The sequence below is a fragment of the Rhipicephalus sanguineus genome, chromosome 2 (assembly GCF_013339695.2).
Source record: "Rhipicephalus sanguineus isolate Rsan-2018 chromosome 2, BIME_Rsan_1.4, whole genome shotgun sequence".
NCBI classification, from domain to species: Eukaryota; Metazoa; Arthropoda; class Arachnida; order Ixodida; family Ixodidae; genus Rhipicephalus; species Rhipicephalus sanguineus.
The window spans coordinates 19,388,932-19,394,931 of record NC_051177.1 but is presented as its reverse complement, the minus strand read 5'-3'; positions in this window follow the sequence as shown (position 1 = coordinate 19,394,931).

Here is a 6,000-nt window from a genome sequence, read left to right as displayed (position 1 = left end):
GGCATCACCATTTAGCCTTAAAATGTACTTCGATCGTTTTACATAGGAGTACTTCTTGATGGGCTCGTTGACGGCTGCAGCAGTGTCACTTGCTGGTGTATATAATTCTTGTTTTTGCAGCGAAGCGCTCTTAGTCTGCCCTGAAATATAATATATTTTTTAGGTTTAACGTCTCAAAACCAAGATATCATTATGAGAGACGCCGTAGTGGAGGGCTCCGGAAATTTCGACCACCTGGGGTTCTTTAACGTGCACCTACATCTAAGTACACGGGCCTCAACCATTTCCGCCTCCATCGAAAGTGCGGCCGGGATTCGATCCCGTGACCTGCGGGTCAGCAGTCGAGTACCATAACCCCTAGACCACCGTGGCGGATAGTCTGCCCTGTGCCGACGTCGTCGTAATAGTAGCAGTAGTAGTAGGACTCATGCAGGTCACGTGATCAGAGGGGAAGTGGATAAATAAATAAATAAAACGAAGCGACGATGATGATGATTTTCTTTAAGTGAAAAAAGAAACACGAAATAATGATGGTGATGACTTCTAGCATAAAATACCGGGAAAGCAATTCGCACTTTCATTAGTTACGTTAATTAGAGGTTTGCATTGATTGTAATAGACCAAGGCAAGGCACCTGGGCTCGTAAGAGGGTCATGCAGGAGCGCACACTTCGCAGGATTCCGGCTGCGCCGGCGACAAATCACGTGGCGCGAGGTGTTCGCTGAAACTTTATTGCCCGAGCCCGAAGCTCACATGATCTCGCTTTGCCCAATCAAGTGTAAGCGCGTGTATTTCAAATCTAGCGGCGGATTTACGACGCCATGTGATCTCGCTAGCCAGTCACATACTGTCTAGTTAACCTCCCTGCCTTTCCTACATTCCTTCTCTCTCTCTCTCTCTCTCTCTCTCTCTTGCAGATTCGCTGTCCGATGCTTTTCACGGCGGGGAACCGGTTGAATTTTTTACCGTTTTCCAGTTCGAACGCAACAGATCTGACTTTCGCTTATGAAATTGACAAGCTGAAGGAAAACGTCGAATAGCCGCGCGTACAATCTGCTACGCGGCAGCTTTTGGCATCCGCGCTGCGTCTTCTTCTGCACGCTTTGTGGCAACGATAGTTTGTATAGAAAATGTCAGATCTAAGCCTCGAGGACGGGCGGTTATACTTCGAAAGTTACAGGTATGACTGTTTAAACAAGCCCGGAAAGTCACAATGGTTTATATCCCCTTCATATTATACGTATAGTATAACCTTAGGTAGTCGAAAGTTGTTAATATAGCTTGTCGGATTGGAACGTGGCTGTATGACGTCTTTAGAAAGTGGCGCACTGCCTTCAAGGATATGACGGGTGCAACCACTTATACTGATACTTGATACATCCTGATCACCCGTTATCCGTGAGTGCACATCTCGAAAGCCTGCGTTGAACGCGGGCCATACAGAGGCCTCTCTCTCTCTTTCTCGTTTTCTCTGTTATTAAAGGGTCACTGACCCCAATTAAAGGGTTACTGACCCCGGCTGTGAGCAAGTGTGAAGCTCAGTAAATGCTGATATTTTATTTTGACATAAAGTTGATTTTTGCATGGCACACCTACTGACATCAACACTATCGTGACGTCAGGGTAGCTGTAATGACGTCAGGTACCAAAACATTCAAAATGGCCGCTTGTGCGTCACGAACAGTATAGTGAACTAGTTATTCTAGTTCACTATACCAATTCTAGTATATTCTAGTTCACTATACCAACAGCGGCCACGGAGCGGAGCAGCCGTGGAAACGTCGCTGTATCTTGCGCGAGCACGTGACGAGAAGCTCATACCGTATCGTGACGTCACGGTACAGTAGGGATTGAAACTTGCTTTTAAAAACATGTGTAAATAATTTTTCAAGGTGCACTCACGCTTACCAGTACATTTTCTAGGCTCTTGAGGGCTTGACCTTTCATTTGACGCAAAAAAAAAAAAGAGAACTGAAAATTTCCGTGCCGGTACCTTTTAAAGAAGAGAATGAAAACGTTCATGAAATGGAGTTAACGACCGAGGGAGCATCGAGAGAGGTTCGAAACGTGCACGCGTCATAGAGCTTGAGCCCAAATCACGGCAGTTGCGCGCCTACTGAACTTGCGAAACTCATCGGGCACACCCAGCCCTGGCTTCAAGTTGTTTCGCTCAGTGGCGCGAGTCTGTTGCGTGCTCATTTGAGCGTCGTTATATTATACGCACGCGCGCTCGTAATTAGCCGGCGGCGGTGTTTGGCTCTGCGACCGACGATGGTGGCATCGGCGCAACAAGTGGCGCGAGGTCGTCCAAGGCTGATCTTGTCTCGCCGAGTGCACGGCTTCCGCCTTGCCTCGACGCGACGGCGGACGCTCGCGTTCAACGCCCTTGTGTGCTTTTCGTTAAAACGGCGCAGCACGGAGAAGGCTACGGCGTGCGCCAGCGAAGCTGGAATGTGTCAATATCTTTTTCACGTGTATGGTAGACGCAAATCGCGCGAAAATACGAACCAAGTCGTAGAAAATATTCACAACGCAAGCATGCCAGAAGGAAAGAGAGAAAGAAAGACCTGACCACGTGAGAGAAAGTATAAGATCCTGACCACGTGATAGCCACTGTTTGTAATAAGCTATAGTGCGTGTGGTTAAGGAAAAGGAAAGGAAGACACAGGAGGGTAGTAATAAGACCAATGACAGGTAATCATTTGCCGTCATTCCTTGTATTCACGGCCTTTCGCATGAGTTGAAAAAAGATGGGTACGGCATACGCATAGCGTTTTTAGTACTAGGTAAGCTATGGAAAGTTTGCAAAATGGTGAATCAAAAGAAAGAATGTGCTAGTCTGTCACTAAGAAATCATTGTCATGTTCAACATAAGGAAGAGAACCGATATGTGCCATGCGCAGTAGGTGTTGCTTATCAGGCGCCCTTAACGGTGAGGGAGGTCTTATACCGGTGAAAGCGGCAGGTGCATTAATATGAGATTAAAGGAACACGAGCTATCACTCACCAAGAGCTCAGGTTTGTATTTGTCAGCGCACTGCCGGTAGTGCTGTTGCGAGCCGGTTTTTAATGATGCGAAAGTCATTTCCAGAGATAACAGATACATAGGCAGCAGGATAATAGGGGCCTTCCATAAGAAAGCCAACCCTCTATAAGTCTGTCGTAGAAGGAAGAGGCAAATCTGCGTGCTACTGTTGATTTACGTGGACTTCCACGTGTACCTGACTGAATTCATTATCTTTGTTTACGGTACGTTGATAAACGTCGGCAGCGGCACGTCGTCTTTGCTGGACGCTATTGAAGGTCGATTAGACTTTTTCAGTAAATCAGAGTCTGCGCTCGTCTGTCTCTTTGTTCCGTTCTTTCTTCGTGTGCCGTCTGCTGCGCAGTTTGCCGGAAGATGAACCCGTGCCAACTCGCCCAGCTTTCAACGCTTAATACATTGGTTTAGATATCGCTGTGTCATCGCCACCCAATGTTCGATGACTGGCCGCTCGGGCTGTGTCATAGCAAGGGTGTCGCTGGCGACGAGATGTCGGCCTACAGCAAGACTGTGTAAGGTTCCGACTTAAGTCCGCTTGTCTTCACTCGCAATCGCTTAGGGATCAAAGACACACTGCTGAGGAATATTAAGTCCAGCTTTATGTCAAGAATTAAGTTTTATTTTGCAGCAGCAAGTGAGCAGCACTGTAACCACAAGGAAAGGCTTATTCGAGAGCTGCCGTATAAAGAAGAGAGAGAAAAAAAAAAAGAAGGCACAGTTAACCTAAAGGACAGCCATGCGGGCCTAATTTTAATTGCTTACTCCCACTAAAAAAAGAAATCTACATTACTTTTTATTAGTGTCACGAACACAGAGTGACACTCTTGCTTCAATTCCAAGCACTTCCGGTCGACCTCCAGTTTTGCGAATATTCCTAAAAAGTATTCGAAAAAATAGAAGTCGATGGTTCAAGTTGAGTTATATTGGATACATATGACATAGGAGCGTAGCATGACCTAAGATAAGGGCCGATTAACTGTCATGATAATTAACGAAAATTAATTGGTTGAGTTCAATGAGAGATTGTGAGCAGCTTGGATCGAAGCGATGCGTGGTGGAGCAGCTCTCAACCACGCACTTCTTTCTCCGTGGCCTCTGAAATTCGCTCGGCGGCGCGCGAAACACAAAGTTGAAGGCAACGCTTTCCCACGTAATCGTCGAATGGCATCACTCAAATGGCTTATTGCCTCACGAATCGACTGCCGCAAAAATGTTTTGAGTCTTCCGAGTACGAGGTCTTGCCTCTTCGACGTCCCCACGTGGGAGACCTAGGCCAAGGAACTTAAATTGCTGGTTGATAATAAAGTTTAATCCTCCTCCTCCGAGTACGGGCGCAGTTACAGGGATTTGTCGCGCGCTTCAAGCGCTTTTTCTCTCCTTTTGTACTAGGGAGCGCGCTGAAAGCTACGCAGGGGGGGGGGGGGGGGGTGACAAGGGGGCGAGAAGATGCGTCCCCTGGTCAGCGCGCGTCAAGACCTTGAGCACTTTCTTATCTTTTTTCTTCGAACGCGCGGCTCACTTTCAGTGTGATCGCGAGCGGGCACGTGGCGGCATCTCGCGGCTGCCATGGTAGCTATGCAGCTCAAGATGCTCAAATCAGCCAATGGCCGTTCACTATGGGTTTATGGTGCGGTCATTTGGGTTTATGGCATCCTTTGTCGAGAAAAGAGGGAACGATTTTTAGCTGACTTGGAGAATTAATTGTAAATTGCTGACCCGAAGGTCGCGGGTTCGATCCCGGCCGTGGCGGTCGCATTTCGGTCGAGGCAACATGGTAGATGCCCGTGTATTGTACGTTGTCAGTGCACGTTAAAGAACACTAGATGGTCGAAATTTCCGGAGTCCACCACTACGGCGTCCCTCACAGGGGCGTAGCCAAGGGGGGGGTTGGGGGGGTTCAAACCCCCCCCCCCCCCGAAATTTTTCAGTTTTGCTTGCGTATATAGGCACGCACACATACAAACGCACGCACGAACATACATAAAGTATGGTTGAAACCCCCCCCCCCCCCCCCGAAAAAAATTTCTGGCTACGCCCCTCGTCCCTCATAATCATATAGTGGTTTTGGGGCGTAAAACACAGATATTATTATTGTTATAAATTCCAGGCAGCGTACTGCGCTATAACATTTGGCCCGCCGCGTGTCCTTTACCCCCCCTCCCCCTAATGGGGAATCCTGCGGACGTCTATATTCGGGGTGTCGCGGCCGGTACGACACCACGGGACATGACGTCAACAACTAAGGCGCTTACAACGAACACGCCAAAGATTACAAGGCGCCTTGGACAAACATATAGGTCCTCCTATCGAAACGTCGGCCAGCCTGACTGAGGCACCTATTCCTGTTCATTGAACCTGTCCGCGCATTTTGTTGCCATCCGTCGGCTCCCACCTTTACTTTGGATTGCCTATAACTATACGGCGATAGAGGAACACTGCAGGACTGCAGGAGAATTTGCAAATAGACGTACATGAAACTTCATCAGCGCAGTGAGAAGAGGGACAGCACTCTTTCATGTATCTGTCGCCATTACGTCCCCATTCCGAGTAATTAACTAATATATAATGGAATGTAATGTATAATGCAATGTAAGGAATTAACTTCTTAATATACAAATGGAAAGTATCGTATCAGATACATTGATTGCGCTAGTATCTTGTACCTCAACTACTTCTCATTTCTGTATCTTAATTGTATCGTACTTCGATACAATTGCGAAGTATATTTGCCCAGTCCTGTCTATTTATCGCCTATATACGACGCTGAAGCTCTGCTAAAACCTCGACAAGGCTAGCACAAAGGAAACCAACGACTAGTCGAGTAAGAAATGGCAGTATATTCAGGCACGCTTGCGTTGCCGATCTTACCCGCCACGGTGGTCTAGTGGTTACGGTGCTCAACCGTTGACCCGAAGGTCGCGGGATCGAATCCCGGCCGCATTTCGATGGAGGCAGAA